We start from the raw sequence: 19,066 nt of genomic DNA on the forward strand, positions 1-19,066 counted from the left end.
GATTTCGAAACCCCTCATCACCACTGCTTCAATGAACAGAGAAATATACATCAAGGAATGTTTACAAAAACGACTTCTACCCATGATTCGAAGCCACAAGGATCCTGTTGTCTTCTGGCTAGATCTTGCTTCTTGCCACTACTCGAAATCAACAGTAGAATGGTATACTACTAAAAATGGCACTTTCGTCCCAAAAGACATGAATCCACCAAATTGCCCACAACTTCGACCAATTGATGAATTTTGGGCATTAACGAAAGCACATCTCAGGAAACATGTCTCGGCAGCCGAGACCATTCAACAGTTCGAAAAAGGTTGGAGAAAAGTGTCAAAACTTGTCGCCAAGAAGTCTGTACGGAATTTAATGAGGAACGTTCGCAAAAAGGTGCGCCAACTAGTCTACAATGGCTAAGTAGCAAATGTTGAGAATAATATTCTCTTGTTGTAGTCTAATATTATCAGTATATAGAATAAAATTCAAATATCTAACACTTGTGAATTTTTTACAGCGAAATCAAAGTGCGTCCATACTTTCTGGGACAGTCTTTACTCCCGTTTTGTTGACCTACAATCGTGCTTCTGATATTCTGATAAAGACTTGAATAATTTTTGTAGGTTTATTCATGATACTCAGAACGGAATTCCCAGCATAACATGATGGCTTTATTAGTGTACCTATCAGGCAATTGTTTGCGGAATTTTCCGATAACTGAGTGCAGATGGAAGCATATCCAATGCGACTTCGCCACATCGTTTTGTTCGTATGCTATCCGACCTCGCTACAGCTCGTTCGGACCTAACTGAAACAAAGAAACCCAGCTTTGAGTAGACCGAGCAAACGAACCGGGTTTATATGCAAGAGGCCGCCGCTTCCGATGGCGGTCCTGCTTTGTGTCGCCGAGCCATCTTGGCTTCGGTTATGTGCGGAGATATAAAAACAAAAAGATATTTTCGACCCTGAAAAATGACCCTTTCCGCGAAATGGCTTTTCGGCGAAACGACTTTCGGCGAAACGACTTTCGGCGAAATGACCCATTCGGCGAAACGACTTTCGGCGAAATGGCTTTCGGCGAAATGATACGCTCCCTATCAGTGGTACGAACGTTTCAATAGTGGTCATGAGTCTGTGAGCAGTCGAAAAAGATGGCGATGCTCACAGTTTTAATTAATTACAAATGTGCTGTGTTTTAATTAATTACAAATGTGTTGTGTGTTCGCTAAAAGAGACCGGCAGCGCCCCCGCAGAAATCACCTCTGTCTAGTTGCGGGCGTTTGCCCGGATCACCCAAAGCTAGGAGCTATCCCTTAGTTCAGTCCGAACGAGCGGCAGCGAGGTCGGACAGCAGGTCAATTAAAACGATGAGGCGTAGACGCATTAGACCTTTAAAAATGCAGTAAATTAGAACAATTTCTATTAAGCAGCATCTCTTATGCCAAATGACTGTTATGCCAAATGACCATTATGTCAAATAACCATTATGCCAAATGTCGTTATGCCAAACGGTATTATGCCAAACGGCTTTATGCCAAACGTGGTAGCCCCATTTTGCACTACGATAACGCACCGTCACACAATGCCATCGTTATTCGTGAACATTTAACTAAAAACGAAACGAATACCTCTCAGCAACCACCGAATCCACCTGATTTGGCTCTCTGCGACTTTTTCCTATTCGGTCGCCTAAGGAAACCGCTCCGTGGAACGCGTTTCAGCACCCGAGATGAAATTATGGAACAATAGCAGATGGCTCTGATGGGCATACCGAAAACTGAATACCAAAAATGTTTCGAGGATTGGATAAAGCGTTGGAGTCTTTTGAAAGGGATACAATTGATTTTGATGAATAATGTTGTATATTTAATTTTCTGAATAAATTCCGGTAACTTTTTGATCAAGGTAGTATTATAGACCCTTATACATGAGTGGTTTCTTTAACTTAACAAAATCGCTCACATGCCAAATGTTCTATCACTTTTAATATTATTTTATAAAGAAGACGGTAAATTTTCCCCCCTTCCCTCTCGGCGCCCCTGTTTTTTAGTACCAACAGTGCTTTGAATGTATTTTGATTTGGGATTACAAAATTTATAAAAAAAATTAAAAGTCATAATTTCACTTCAGTTCTATTATATTAATAACCGATGATGTCTTTCCTCGTTACTGCGAACGGCTAATTACAGGAACAGTATTCCCTACCCTGAAACGCACATATCATCAGTTTACATTATGACAATCAGAATGTTTTGTGAACTGTCACGAAAACATGCCAAAGTCTAGCTAACCTATATTTATATTCCTTTGAGCATGCAATCTGTTTTAGATTCTTTGTGACTTATCTGTTTGTGGCATAATTGCAATTAAAAGTATTGCCGACCGACCGCTCAGCTGTGTAGATGGACTTTGGTCCCTTGCTGTTAGGAGGTCTAGGAAAAACAAATATTTAGCAGTGGTGCTCAATAAAAACTAGATAAAGCTCGATGGACTAGGGCAAAAACCAAACCGCTAGTCTGCCGCAAGCACTCCGTTCCCGCACTCGACTGAGGTGTTGGTACGCTCGGGAGGGGTGACGATGCTGAGAGTGGTATATGGTCGGGACTAAATAAATAAATAAATGAATAAATAACATAACATAAACCGTAGCCGTCACGTTTCGTTGTAAAAGGTAGCTCCAATGTGCTGCCCACTCATCCTTTTCTGCCAAAAGCGGATGGTGCGGTGCCCAAGTGGCGCCCTTCGCGTGGAAGCAATTTCGCCTGGTTCGTGCTCTGCTTCGAGCTGCTGGTCGTTTTGCGGAGAGCCGTCCTTCTTTATGGCTTAATTTTATGAGTGCTAATGGTGAACTTGGCTATACCAAATGTAATGGAGAAGATTTCGCCCTTTCAGTTTCAGTATTCGGTTTTCGCCTAGCAGCAGCAGCAGCAGCAAAGTGCTCATTGTTGAAAGCGAAAATGATAAATTTTATTTCGGCGATCATTTTCCACTGGCTGCAGGTGAATACCGAATACATAGTATAATCTTGATTAATGTTTCTTTTACGGACCACGCCAGGGTGTTTGAATATCGATTCATTCCATCGGAGCTCATTTAACCTACCATCGTGAAAGCCGTTATTATTTCGAAAGCTGCTATCAAAAGACTTAATAAACAAGTAGACATATATATGCATGTTTCCGACTGTGTTCCATTGTGATCCCCAACTTCCAAGTTACTTCTTACCTAACCGTTGTACAATTTTCGAGAAATGTGCACACCCTCCTTTCAAAACCGTCGGAGAGGGTTTGAAGTCAATACAGCTTAGTTTTTATAGCGCTACATCATTATCGAGTACGAACCAACCGTACTTCTGACAGTATGTGTTATGGTGATTGTTAACGGGGTGTATGCTTACCTGTCACCTGTCACCTGACTATGCCGACCTTCTTTGTCACCGGTGGCAAAGGAGTCATCGTGGGTTGAACTGCCACTCGATTATTGTCTTTAACGATGTGTACCGAGTGCTTGTGAAAAGTGAAGAGAAGATAGAATGGTTCACACACGCACGCACGCAAACGACCGTTTTCTGTGATATCGGCTTACAAAGAATCGAAGAAATGCTGCTGTTCAAATGGGAAATATTTCTGCAAAATGGATGATTGACAAGTTGAAAGGATGCCTCAGGAAGTGTGAACATTGCTATTGAGAATTTTCAATATTTGTTAGTAAAGTTTCCGCACATTTCGACATCACTAACTAAAAATTTATAGAAATGTGCTTCAACTCTTCCATTCCTTGAAAGGTTATGTTATCTAAAAAGGGATTTTTAAGGGGAACTTCTCCTGTAAACGAAGGTTTTCGTTCCTGAATTTCGATCAAAAATATAAAAAAAAACGTGGGCACTTTATGCAGTGAATATTCTTCATTAGAAATTACTACAGTCTTAATTTTATGTAAAAATATCGAGTCAATTCTTCTAACTGGAGACTCAAACTGGCCTGTACGATAATTAAAGAACACCTTGATATACAGGGTTGCGCAACGGAACCTGACACATTTTGTTTGAAACCTGACACAAGGCTTCGGAAAGTAGAAAAATGAAAGTTTTTCTTCGTCTAGTAGATTTCCATCATGAAGCACAGAAGTGTCGCTCACCGGGTTTTTATTTATAACTCGTTTTGGAAGAATCAGTCGTACTTTACAACTATTCGTGAGTTTGAAAATCACGGGGGTTCTCTACAACCTGTAACGGATTGATGAGTAGTTAACGGAAAACGATGTTTGAAGTGGTTCGGAAATCCAAGATGGAGACTTCCGGTTTGTCGATATTCCTTAAAAACCCTTACAATGTGGGTATTTTCTGAAAAGGATTGATGAGTAGATGACGGAAAACGATGTTTGAAGTGACTAGTTACGGTTTTAAATTTCGACATTCTAAAATTTAATATTGAGTCGAAAAGGTTCCTTTATTAGGAAAAAGAGATTGCCATACTGAAGAGGTGTACATTGTTTCATTCGATTCGGAGAAAGTCTATCCTGTCAGTTTATCTGCTATTTATTTCTGGAATTGCTCATAAATGTTAGAAAATCAGTTGTCTAACTGACTCTTACCACTTGAATATTAGATTGAGACTTCCAGTTGTTCAAAAAAATATTGAAAGCATACAATATAACTATAACAATATAAAATTATTACAGCTGTTTAGAGGTCTACTTGTTACGGTCATTTCGAAAATATAGTACAATATTCAAACAATAATTATTAGCAGGAAACACCTTTGTCAGAAGCATAACATCTTTTTAAACGATATATAATCATATCGTAATGATCGTCAAAGAATACCGATACAACTGAACTCACCATTTTGATTTTTGAAGCGCTTTCAAACATAATTTCCCGGTATATACTCATCAAACCCGTCCCGGAAATACCCATATTTTAAATGTTTTTAGGCAATATCAAAGAACCGAAAGACGCCATCTTGGATTTCCGAACCACTTCAAACATCGTTTTCCGTCATCTACTCATCAATCCCGTTTCGAAAATACCCATATCGTAGTAATTTCCATGGAGCCGGCAATTGTTTTGATTGGATGCAAAAACCTCTTTTTACGAAGTTGGTTCGTAAAAAAAGTTTACGTTATCTGGGATTTGGTTCGTAAAAAGAGTTAGGTAAAAAGAGGTAACGTAAAAGAAGTGTTCGCAAACGGAGGTTTGGGTGTAACTTGTTCGTGAACGATAAACGAGCTCCATAATCTACCGGTTTCAACTGCTGTATGATGATTAATCTTATAACGACAAATCTTTCTTCACCATTCGATGGAAACCAGAACGCGCAGGACCTGTCACAAGAGCGGAACAAACTCGTTTAACATTCTCTGGTGTCCGGACTGTCCAGACGTGGCCCGGAGGTTTTATTTTGGTCACAGACATACAAAAATTTTCACCCACAGCTTCACAGTATTACACGAAGGCATCGACATTTTTGGTTTTAATTTGAAACTGTTTTTTAAACTCACAAATAGTTCCAACGTACGACTGATTCTTCAAAAACCAGCTATAAATAAAAACGCGGTGAGCGATACTCTAGTGCTCCACGATGGAAAACTACTAGACGAAAATGAACCAGTAGTTTTCTAGTTTTCAATGCCGTGTTCGGTTTTTCCCTCCCTTGTTGGGTTCCAGTGTAACCGGAGGACAAAATGTGTCAGAATCCTTTGCGCAATCCTGTATTTAGGTAGTGTTTGTGTCGAATTAAGCTGTAATACATTTTTTAATAAAATTACTTCGATGAAAATGTGAAAAAAAATTTCAAGAAAAATAACTAAACTTTTACTAGTCTCGTTGTAGGGGAGACCGGAGTTGAATCGGACAGTTTAAAAATCTTATAAATCAGCAACTATTTCGATACATTGATTGACTTTGTAAACGTGCTTCCATGAGACAAGCAGACGTCAGTTAGCAATCGTGTTTATGTCAAAACGTGCACATTTTTAACAGACTTTTTTTTTAATTTTTTGGGTACATTTGATTTCTGTCCTTCGTAACGACGGCCTTTTTAGTGCTTGTAAAAGTTCGCATCGTGCTGAATGCAGTAATTGTTGAGTGTTTTCGATTCTGCGGAAAATAAAATTATGATTGCGTCTCGAAAATAAATTGTCTGTACAGGGCCCAGAACATAATGACTCAGATAGCACGTTCCCCACAATTTAAGCAAAGCGTTTATTATATATAGCAAAACAATCAAATAGTCTTCAATAACGACTTTAATGTCAGTTTGTGCATAAATTATTGGGTATACATTGGAACCTCATTTTACGCGTAGAGCTGGGGATGGGTTAATTAAATAAAACATCGCGTTATTTCAAGTTTTTCGCGTAAAAAATGGTTTTTCAAATATCATTTGGTTTTAGTGTAAATATCATGAACAATCCTACTACATCCAATGCTTTAGCACCTGAGGACCTTCTGAGTATGTTCTGAGACTATGCCTAAAAGATGTTCCAAGATTCATGAACTCCTTGGAGTATTATTTTTAGGAACTACTCAGTGTCACAGCAAGAACTACAACGGCTAATACTTTTTTTGTTTGTGGTTCATACTTTTAGAGCTGCACATTGCTTACTTGTCTATTTATAGCTGTTCCAGATAGGTTCCCAGTCGTCCAAGAACTTCAGTGAAAACAGGTCTTTAGATTTATACGAGCATTCAGTAGTCTATGTATTGTTTTTGAATGCTGCTCATAGTCGTAGAGCTACATGCTGCTTACTTGTGTATTTTGATCTTTTCTCGGAACTCGGAACACTGAAGATCTTTTCTCGTCCAAGAACTTCAGTGAAAACAGGTCTTAAGATCTGTATTGTGCATTGTGCATGTATAAATATTGTTACACTGATAGACCTTAAGGCCTGAACTCCTGGATGGGCTAGAGAAATCACAATCGTCCTATTGATCGCATGTGGCATCACGAATATAGATCGAGAACGATAAGTTCGTTAATGCACTTTGTTACACTGGTAAATCTTAAGGCCTTAACTCCAGGAAGTTTTCGGATGGATCATCGGTTACGTTGGTAGAGGCCTTTTCCGAGGTAGAGGCCTTTTGGATGAGCAAGTTCTTCTACAGATCTTATCACAGTATGTCAATTTTCTGAAAATAGTACTACGAGTACATACCGCACTCAATAGCCATATAAAAGTGATTATATACAATATTAGCTTTCCAGAAAATTCTTGAATGCTCACGATATTATTTAGATTCTTTGAAACTGAACAATTCATTAATGTACATTTCACAATATTCAATTCCCTGAAGCATGTTAGATTGTCTTGTATATGTATATAAGTTGAAATTTCCATCATAATGCAAAAATATTTTTTTTCGCGATCATCGCGTAAATTAAATAAAAAATCGCGTTATTTCAAATAAAATGCGTACAAAAAGTCGCGTACATTGAGGTTTTAGTGTAGCAGGACGTCAAATTTCGAGTCAGTACCTAGATTTTCGGCGAGCAGAATTATATCTCACGAAAGATTGAAATAAACAGACAATCCTTTCGAAAGCGATTTACTTTACTTTGGCTCTCTCTAAGGTATCTTGAGATTTGGCGCCCTACCACATTTGTTCTTCATTTTTGTGTGAAACTTTTGAGCCCCATAGTCCCGCAGTTTCTAAAATGTTGGATTTTGGCTTGATCAATTTATCGCGACTTGGTTAGAAAACTGATGCATCTTTTATTCTAAACCACAAATTGCAAATTGTAGCGCCGGTCTTTCCTACATGAAAATTCTGACAAAGTTTGAATGCATGATACACGTCCTAATTACACGGAAACCAGTAGAAGAAAAGTGGCAAAGATTTTCCAACAAATTAAGTTGTCAGACTTTGTAAAAAAAATATCTGTTTCTGTGGCTTAAAGAGTTGGTACTCCAAGGTTTCTCCAAGCAACACAATTGTTCCGTTCTATTTTGGAGGGAATTAGCATCTTGTCAATAAGGAAAAAAATCCTTGAAGTCGAATGCCGTGAACAACGTTCAGGTGATGACCAAAGACGTGAGTCTATCCAACAACTCCGACCATTGGAAAAACGATGGGCTATCGACAAGTGGATGCTAAAGACGACTACTAACATGGTTCTCAGTTAGATACAGTTCAGAACATACCGAAATTGTGTCATTAATTTATTTCATCTAATGTCAAAACAAATTTGTATGTCGTATCCTAAGTAACCATAAGCATTGATCGATTGCACTGAACTCGTTTGCAATCAACACTAATACGACGTAGATGTTTCGTGGCAACCTTAACATTGTGTTTAGTCCACATATTTGAAACTTGAGTGCTTAAGAACGGGAGCGGGTCATTTCGCCGAAAGCCATTTTGCCGAAAGCCATTTTGCCGAAAGTCGTTTCGGCGAAAGTCGTTTCGCCGAATAGGTCATTTCGCCGAAAGGGTCATTTCGCCGAAATGTCATTTCGGTCATTATTCAAGAGTACAAGAATCAATCTTCATTCAAGTAGTACAATTGTAGGTCAACAAAACGGCGTTAACTTATTATCATTCATTTGTGTTTATGTTAAATCAATTTCAATCGTAATATTAAGACAGTTGTAGGAATCGGCGAAATGACCCTTTCGGTGGAATGGCTTTCGGCGAAATGACATTCGGCGAAGTGGCCCAATCGGCGAAACGGCTTTCGGTGAAATAACCCTGATCCCTTAAGAACACGGGAGTTACGTAGCATCACAGCTAATATAGAATGTACAACCATTTAGTGCTATTATCGAACAATTATAATGCTATAATACTGATTAATTGCATCCATGTTATTATGTCAGGAAATTCTTAATAGTTCAGTTTTCCTGATGAAAACATATAGTAACAAGAACGTGGAAAAAGACGCAACAAAAAAGACGGAATAATTTCCACGAAGAGCATCTTTTCATATTTGAAGCAGTGAATTTTGAAATCATATTTTTATTTCTCTTATTCAATTCTAATCCAAAACCAGATCATTGCATATCGAATAATCAAAGGTTTCGACTAGACAGCACAGCTTATGAGAATGTTCTGAACACAATCAGAATGAGATATAAATTAAACATTTTCCTAAAGCACTCAGATATATGTATGCGGTAGTGGTTGAATAAAGGAAGCTGCACTTCAATAAATTATGATAAAATAAAATTTTCAGATTTGGGGGCCACTTAAGAAGAAATGTCTGCCATAGAAGCTATATAAATACATAACAGATTAATTGCTGTTTTAATTACTATACTGAGCAGTTTTTTTCTTTTCACTTCTCGTCTCTCCATTTCAGTTTTGTTAATGATAAATGAGAGAAACGAAGTTGGCCGAAAGATATTTTCCTTTTGATGTCAAACTTTGCTTTTTTTACTATTCACACCGTCACCTCTACTTTGGCAAATTTTGCTGTCTTACGGATTCATTTCGGTGAGAATTAAATACGCTTTATTATCGTTCTTTTGTACTGAATAACGTTACGCCTGCATAACTATTCTTCAGTGTGATTTTTTGTAAAAAGAAGTTCCATCGTTCGAATTTGTGATCGATTTGTGAAATTGTAAATTGCATGTATTTATTGATCCCGGGTTGGCGATTCAATGCATAGGGCGCTGGTCTTACAAACCAGTTGTCGTATGTTCAAGCCCCGACCTAGAAGGATTCGTAGTGTCAGTGGAATCGTAGCACTAGCCATGCAATGGTTCTGTACACTCTGAATCGGCTACGAAGTCTGTTGAAACAGAAGGTCAAATTCCACTACAGGAATGTAATACCAAGGCTTTGCTTTATGTAATTATTGACGGAAAACATATTTTGTTGGCGTCCCACCTACCTGTTTTCCCAAATCGCTTTATATCTCTCTTTTACTTCGAACTGCCATAGCGAATAGTTGGTAATTCCAGCTATTTTTCTAAGAAAATTTGAAGATTTATTTAATTTAAGATGGAAACGAAATCAATCCAGGTTTTTTGGAAATTCCGGCGCTACATCGCCTGCCAATCGGGAACCCGAAAACTGCGAGTCTGATTCTCGGAGTGATCGGTTCACGGCACCTGGTGATGCTAGTTCGGGAAATCCTTAAGGAAAAAAACGTATGCCGTCACCAGCCAAACCGGATAGAAATCCGAATGCGAAGAAGACAAAAGGCAAAAAGTCCGAACGGAATCAAAACAAAAGACTCCGTAAGAAACCATCTGGCCGTACAAAATCTCCTTCCGAGGACACTGAACCCAGTTCAACAGAACGTTTTTAGGTTCGTATGCTGGATGGATTGTTTACAACGGATCTGAAGAGCAATCTGCTGAGGATTTTGAATAATTTCCTCTTTACTACACCTCCTAAGTCGTTCATTTCGATGGTTCCGGACTCAGGTTCGGGGTTGTCTGGTTCCATCCGAAAAACGAGGACAACTCGACCTGGTTCAGACAGAAACTCGAAATGATAAACGAACAGGCGGGCGAAAATAGGTTTGTGATAGAGCCTTACTGTTCTGATGCAGGGAACAGGATTTCTTTCGTTATTCCTTGGGATCTCGAGGAAAAATTGACGGAGAATGATGTTCTGAAGCGGATATATCGGCAGAACCCAGTAGTTCAGTCGGTGAGATGGAAGGTTTCGAGAACGGCTCCGGCAGTTGCAGGAAAACGATTGTTTTTCTGCAGTAATGATGATGGCTCTCTAAATCTTCTAAACAAACAGAAGATTTCTGTTCGAACTGTTCGGCAGCAATAATCAAGACCAGAGTCTATCCCTATAAAGGTTAAAATAGATTGTTCGGCATCCTATAGATGCCGAATTTACTTTTGATTACATGTATCTAAATTACCCAGCTCCTTCATTTTAGTCTTTTCTTTCCCTGATGATAATACAGATCTAGCGACAAGGCATAAATCTCCATACAACAAGGGTAACGTGGCATTTGAGCCAATCTGTTCTGATTACCGTTTTACCTTATGAAAAAATAAACTTCATCAAAAACGTCACGACATGGTTGTTTCGAGATGTAATCACAAAATATTATAAGCAATCATAGAGAAGAGATTGCTCTTCAAAATGAATAAATTTATGGTTATATACCAGCTTTATAGTGGCATATAGAACTGATCAGTCTTTAATTGCGGTTCTTTATGCATACTTTGTAGTGCAATAATATTAGATTAGATGTAAATAGACCGAAACCATTCTCAATCAACTGTACTGTATTTTCTTCACTTGTTCCTGAAATCTCTGTATTTTCGGTGCCTGTACATTCAATTTTTTCGATTATTTTTTGTACTTTTCAGAAGTAGTTCGAAGCAATTTTTTCATGCTCGCAAATCAAAAGTCTCGAAATAATCCAAGCAAAATACAAAATCTAAATAGTCTGTGAGCAAGTGAAAGATACGAAGCATCCTTCGAAGGTATCAAACCATAATTGATGCTGAGGGTGAAAAGAGTTACTATTAATGTATTTGCTCGAAAGTAAAATGAAACAATATTTTCAAGAAGCTTCGCTTTCTCGCAACAGCAACTATGGTCTTGTGTACCAGAATATATTCACATTTCACTTCAAATTGATTTCATTTATCAATTCAATGTACTATTTGTAGCACAGTTACTCTAATGTTAATGAAGTTCAAGAGGTTAAATTTTTACATACAGTTTATGATTATAATTGATGACGCAAATTTTGCAATGTTTTTTTTTTTTTTATTTCAATTATAGAGGCTTTAACATCTTAGGTCATTCGCCTCTTCGGACCAGAACAAATTTTAACAAAAAAAAAACATCCCTCGAATTTAAAAGGAATTGCTCAATAAGGTTGAGTTTTGGTGTTTAAGTTAATGGTGATAATTTGACTTGTCATTTGCACATCTCAATCCTATTGTCTCTGAATAAAATTTCAGCGGGATTTCAGTGGGATTTTAAGAAAACCTCGAATCATAAAATAATCTACCCACGTTATTCACGTTTATTTTTCTAATAGTAATTATAAAATTTTACTTGCAGGCATTTAACACAACTCATATACCGGAAAATGGAAATCCGTGCGCTGTTCATTTGGCACCCATACTTATTTGAGCATGCGGTGCGAAAGAGTAAAGCACATAAATCAGTAGGCTCAGTAAAATTTACACACTTCGAAAAAACACTGTGATCTTTTGCACATAAATGGAGCGTCGCAGCTCACGCAAATTTACGTGAAAGAACATTTAATATTGTGTAAAAAATTTCATGACATGAAATTCATTTAAAAAAATATAGCGACCACCGCGACTTGAACCGTAAATCATTCGATCACAAAGTACGACTGTTAATCGACTGAGCCACAGCAGTACACATCTGCTTGGCTGGTAAAAGGTGCATTTAAATTCATACAGCCGCACCTTCAGCAGAATGTAAGTTTTAATCGAAACCAGTAAAATGTATGCTAATCTAACATTAAGTAATTAAAAATAAATTTTTTCGTCACTTGACAAATTAGTAAGAGTGTTTAATGTCGTTTTCGCTTGAGAAAACTGAAACTGACCCAGGGTAGTTTCATCAAACAAACACTTTTCACGAAACTGTGTTGATTTCGCCCTTAGCAACGAGGGTTTAAGCAAACCTAATATTAAAACCAGGTTCGAAACTGACTCGATTTTCAGTTCAACAGCGTTGAAACTAGGTTCGAAACTGGTTTCAAACAAACGGTTTGACAGCAGTTAGAGTGGAAACTGGGTTAGGTTTGGCATCAAGCGAAAACGACATAAGTAACCTGTAAAATTTGTTTGGTGGGTAGTATTCATATTTTGCTCTCCAGCGGGCAAGCCTTGCACAACTCGATACGCACGAAACAATCATCGAAGATCTAGCATGCAATGAGTGGAAAATTTCCAGTTCAACACCAAAAATATTTTCTAAAATTTCTACTTTTTCTCGATGGATTTTCTCAATGTAATAAACCCCTGTTAAGCGGTTCACGCATGCCATAGAACATCTTCCACCAGTGGTGGGAAAAATACAAAATTTCGAAAATTGCGACTGAAATTTTTCACAAGTGATTTTCAAACAAAAAAAAAATCATCGATCAGAAAACTCACCGCAGAATAGATTAGTACCTACTGATTTTTTGAAAACGCGATTCTCACTGAAACTGATTTCACAGGGTACTGTTGTGAAAAGTTCACTAGCGAATTCGCACATTTAATATGGCTGATGTGATCCTTGAACAGAAGATTTTTGAGAAATGGATTTTAATTGTCGTTATATCTCAACCCTTTGCAGAATACATAATGAGTAAATTCACCGATAAACAAAAACTAAATCTTTCCGAAAATGTTAAGTGTTCGTAGGGTGGCCAATTTAGCTTGAATAACGTACGCAGAATTAACAATAGCGCAGGCTATCGCTTCGCTAGTTCAATCACTGCGCCTGCTGTGTGCTTAAGACAGGCACAATGCTGCACTCCTGTTGCTTCTAGAAATCAAACTCATGATAAATTGCGTTTTTTGGGGGGTTTAATCTAAATAGTGCAGTGTAATCAACCAACTGGCATTGAAACAGCCTTCCGTTGATATAATCACTTTTTGGAATGTGGAAAAAAATATTATTGTTCATATTTACCACCCAACGTGCATCGAAAATATCGCAATTATTATTTCTCAGTTGCGAATTTATTCATTAGACATGTCTCTATTGATGAAAATATAATAATTCAATTTTGCACGAATCACTTCGGTGTCAAACTGATGCGTAGTGAAAATTCAGCATCGAAATATCATCGAAGACTCTTTATCGATATAGCTGTGGGTGAAAATTCGTCATCAAGCTTCGCTTACACTTGTGAACTTCGAGGTTCAAAGTTTTGTGGTTGCTTGTTTCATGAATTAAAATCACGGAAGTGATTTTTTCAGCCACTGAGTTTTTTTGAGAAAATCTCTTGAACTGTTTTTTTTTACGAGTGATTATGAAATGAACTTTTTCTGATCATGATTTTCCCACTGACTGTTTCCTACATACACTTTTTCCAACCTTATTTTATATATACAGAAAAGAGACAAAGCAAAATGCAAATGATATAATTCATGATTTTATCAACAAGAGAAATCACAATTGTTGGCAAAACATTTAAGTATTAGAGAACACTTTACGAACTGTGATTCCCCCAGAACGTATAATCTGATTGTTTTCCTTAGCAAGACTGTCTCTTGAAAGGACCTCGAAAACCTAACTGGCAATGTACTATCAGGAAACCGGACCATTTTGTGGCTTGAAACAGATTTCATCGAAACAACCTACCAAAAGCATCATCTGTGCATTCTCAATTAGCATAATCCGAGAGATAATTTTCTTATTGGCCGTTTTGTGAAGCCTGCTCAGCATTGATAGGCATTATCGGAAAGTCTAATTATGAGGATAAAAGTGATAGAAATGGGAGAAAAGCTGGATTAAACTAACACGCCAGACAATTTTGGAAACTTTTAGCACATTTCGTGTGTTATAAATGGTTTGTTTTGTCCTTCACGAATAAAGCTATAAAAGATACTATTTCATGATCATTGAATTTGCTTGCAGTTGGCAGAAATTATGCTTACTGGAAGCTATTTTGAAATATTTGAAAGCAACAATGTATAAACTGACCTGTCGGAAAGGCAACTTTTTTTTACGAAATGATGGAATTCTATTTCAAGACAAAACAAAGCGACAATTGACTTTTCACAGCAGATTTTTTCACATCCATCAGACCTGCTAATCTTGCTTCCACTTCGGATCAGTACATGTTTGTCGTTTTACAATACCCATTTAAGCAGTCGGTACACATCGCTAAGACAGATCGTTTCGGTGCCATCTCCGTCGACGAACGACCGACCGGAACCGGAGAAAATCGGCCAGCAGGACAGTGAGCGGTAGGCACCGTTATCGGTGAAACCGACATCCAGAGTGAAATAAATGATCTCACCTGTTTTTTACGGCACCTCCCTTTTTGTTACGGCCTTCCCTCGGGCTGCCACTGGCAGCTATCTGATGACTGGTCCGGTGCCTCCAGTCCGTATTTTCGAAATCAAGTGGGAGGACAAGCTTCAGCTCCAGTGTTTTCGTATTCTGTCACCTTCGGAACGCCTGAGACCGGCCCAACTTGATTACAATCACCTCGCAGAGTACCGTGTTCCTTCCTTCACCGTCTAAATTGCCTGCTGCCCGAGCAGGGATGTTTGGATGAGCATTATCGTCACGGGTCTGGTATTTTATTTCCCTTTCCGAACGATTCTTTCGACTTTCGGGCCAGATTTACGAGACACTTGATTTTGTTAGCTTCTTGATTTCACGTTTTTTTCTGCTTCGTTTACATAATTTTGCAGATCATTAATTCCACGAACTTTCTCTGGGGCCCTTTTCGATACTACAAATGTTTCATTTCGCTTTTATCTACTTTAAATATTTTTGCACATTTTTACTATGTAAGTAAACCGCCACTACTGAACATGCGAGAAGCGTAACAACGATTTCAATAATGGTTATCCATTTGCTTTATTTTTCAGTGTCAACACTGGTGGCATTTTTTCCACCATTAACAGCGGTATAAATTTTAATTATTTTTATTACACTTCCCCAAGCACTGCCCTCCACTGGTTTCACTATTTGCTCCACGCTGACTGACTGACTGATAAGTTGAACTATCGTTCCCCGTAATTTCTCTTCACAGCTTAAAAATTAATGCTTGTTTAATTCTTTTTTAACGCATATTATATTCTCTTTACCGCGACCTTCCTCCAAAGCATCAATTCGTCGGATCCCGAGTTCAGAATTTTTTTTTGAGTAGCCACCAATAAAAAAAATAGCCCAACGATCCCAACACACGTTCAGTTCAACCCATTTGGTGGAGTACTATTTTCAGAATCCTTTCAACCACATTGGACTAAAAAAATAACGGAACTTGCAAATAGTGCACAGCACGATAGGTTATAAAATCAGTTCCGCTTGCTACTGTTGACACTTTTTTCCGCCTTTTCTAGTGACAGAGATACAGCGTGTGGGCGGCTACGACGGAGGGCGGCAACGACGGTGACGGATTTATTTTTTTCGGCTCTGTGTTTTACTTTTCCATGATTTTTGTTTTATCCATGCTACCATGTACTATTGTTGTATCACAACGTAACAACTAGGTTGATCAATGAGCAGTAACAATCAATTATTTTGCATAATTTCAACAATTCCGGCTCAGTTGGTTCGATGGATCGGGTGTTTTGTTGTGTATGTGGTAATCACTTAGGCCACTGGGAGACCGCGATGTATCCTGCAAAGAAAATTTAAAAAAATAACGATAATATTAATGCTTCACGTGAAGATACATATAATTATGGATGAAAAATTTTAATTCTGGGGTGGAATTAACTTTTTTACAACCATAAGATGTGCAGGACGAAATATGTCAGTACAAGACAATATTTTAGCTGTTGAGGGTGTAAATTAAGAGAATATCACCAGAAAAACATAGCAGGGTGCATAAGTTTCCTATAATTTCATGGGAAAATTTTTCCCTATGATTCTTAGAAATAAATATAAGAAGAGTTGTAATTTAATTCATCGCTTTAATTGCTTTAAATATCAAAACAGTAAAATAAATAGTTAGTTATGGCATTCTACGAAACGATTTCATGTTCTTGTGGACGTGGCACATAACACATTTATTATGTGTTCTATTTTCTATACGTCATTTTGCACAAACTTTTTTAGTGCAATAAAGATGATGCAGATTGATAGTTCTTTTTACTTATTCGTTCAGAAACACATTTGTCGTCTTGGAAATAAGTTTTCAATACATTTTACATTCAGTAAAAAAACATCGATTTAATAGTAATTGAAGAATCTATAACGATTTTTTATAGAAGGGAAACATATTTCCCTTGAGCGTTGAGGGGTTAAATGAGGTGATTACAGGATGGAAAGTGACCGGGAAAATCGGGAAAAAGTCGGGAATTTGATTTCACCGGGTATAAACCGGAAATTTTAGTGAAATACTGGGAAAAATATTACTAGCCCAAATATAAGTAACAATTGTTAGCATCAGGGCTTTTTTTGTCACCTCATTTTCTATACGTCATTTTGCACAAACTTTTTTAGTGCAATAAAGATGATGCAGATTGATAGTTCTTTTTACTTATTCGTTCAGAAACACATTTGTCGTCTTGGAAATAAGTTTTCAATACATTTTACATTCAGTAAAAAAACATCGATTTAATAGTAATTGAAGAATCTATAACGATTTTTTATAGAAGGGAAACATATTTCCCTTGAGCGTTGAGGGGTTAAATGAGGTGATTACAGGATGGAAAGTGACCGGGAAAATCGGGAAAAAGTCGGGAATTTGATTTCACCGGGTATAAACCGGAAATTTTAGTGAAATACTGGGAAAAATATTACTAGCCCAAATATAAGTAACAATTGTTAGCATCAGGGCTTTTTTTGTCACCTCTTCCTGAGGGGCATCCGCTAGTGCACAATTTTTTGAACCCTCTCCACAATGTTTCACGGAGAAATTAATGAAATCATTTTTTGTTTCATTGACGAAAACCACGATATATTAGAAAAACATGATTATATTTTTATTTAGGTTTTATTGTTATAAAATAGTAACTTTTGTTTACAATAAGGAGTATATCGAAAAGTAGTTAGCAAAATTGATTATTGAATAAAAAAGCGAGAAAAAACATATTTTGACATCAGTTTTTAATATATTGTAGAAAAATTACATTTTTATGCATTTCACTGATCATATTGAAGAAAATCCTAGTTTCTGTGAAACGCTCGCACTTTGGACTTGACATTCTTCATTAAATTCCGCGAAGTTACTTTTGTGACTTTCCTGGTGCCAGCTGTCCAGTTTTTTTTTAACTCCTGCATGTATTGGGACACTGTACCTTCCTTCCGAAAGTGTCACTTGACAATTGCCCAATACCTTTCAATTGGCCGAAGATCCGGGCAGTTCGGTGGGTTGATGTCCTTTTCCACGAATTGTACATTATTTTTTGACAACCACTGCAGAACGGAGTTGGCGTAGTGGGCTGAAGCCAAATCCGACCAGAAGAGAGGAGGAGCCTTATGCTTTCTGTACAGTGGCAGCATTCTCTTCTTCAAACATTCTTCCTCGTACAGCTAGGCGTTAATTGTGCCTTTCGTGAAGAAAATCGACGACCGCAAACCACAGGTACAAATTGCTTGCCAGACCAACACCTTATACCCAAACTTTTCCATCGCCACCGTGGTGTCAGCGTCGTCCAAGTCATGGTACACCGATTTCGTATAATATTGCGGTCCGGGCAGCGCTCAAGAGTCTTCCTTGGCGTAGGTTTCGTCGTCGATCAGGATGTATCCGTCTTTATTCTGTAGAATCCGGTTATACAGTTTTCGCGCTCTTGTTTTGGCCTGAACTTGCTGTACCAGGGACTTTTTCGGCACCTTCTGTTTCTTGTACGTTTTCAGGGAGTTCCGAAGTTTGATCCGTTGAAACGATAAACCGTACCGAAACCAATCGATTGCGCAGCTGTTATTGACATGTAAACAAACATGTCACCGCAACACAGCTGCAAGAAATTAAGCCATTTCAGAGTAATAACTGTTTGAATATTGCAAACTACTTATCGATACACTCCTTATACGCAATAAATTTTAAAGTAGCTTTCAAATTTTAATCAAATTTTGCTCATGAATGTTTTCATAATTATTCTCTAATTGTAAGTGCTATGGTATGGACAGTATTGATGAGGAGAGTCAAATTCAAATGAAAGGTTTTATGGTTTTATACGGGATTCGTGAATTTGATCCGAATCGGACTTCCGGTTCCTGAATCATAAGGTGATAAGGCTACCTAAATCACTAACAGACTTTTTGAAGACTAACAATTAATAAGCCTTTCTCAAGGCTATACAAAAAGTGATATTTGAGTGACTAAGAAATTAATCAGCCTTTTTTAAGGCTAGCTATTCAAAGAACTATTCTTCGAACTACCACAAAATCAGTCTTTATCAAGACTTTTCCAAACTAGAAGTCTAATCGAAGACTAATATAGCCTAGTTAATTTAATTTAAAATTTCATTCATTTCAAAAAT

At 37.6% G+C, this 19,066-nt stretch overlaps 1 protein-coding gene across 4 annotated transcripts in view; it reads right to left on the reverse strand.

Annotated features, from left to right (window-relative positions):
* The window catches only part of LOC131427945 (uncharacterized), a 739,358-nt gene that overhangs the window by 543,418 nt on the left and 176,874 nt on the right, over nucleotides 1-19,066 (reverse strand). For all 4 annotated transcript variants that reach the window (XM_058591542.1, XM_058591541.1, XM_058591540.1 and 1 more), the window contains exon 2: nucleotides 14,920-16,254. The gene's annotated coding sequence lies outside the window, so the exon portion shown is untranslated. The remainder of the gene's footprint in view (nucleotides 1-14,919; nucleotides 16,255-19,066) is intronic.

The sequence above is a fragment of the Malaya genurostris genome, chromosome 2, assembly GCF_030247185.1.
Source record: "Malaya genurostris strain Urasoe2022 chromosome 2, Malgen_1.1, whole genome shotgun sequence".
Classification (NCBI taxonomy): domain Eukaryota; kingdom Metazoa; phylum Arthropoda; class Insecta; order Diptera; family Culicidae; genus Malaya; species Malaya genurostris.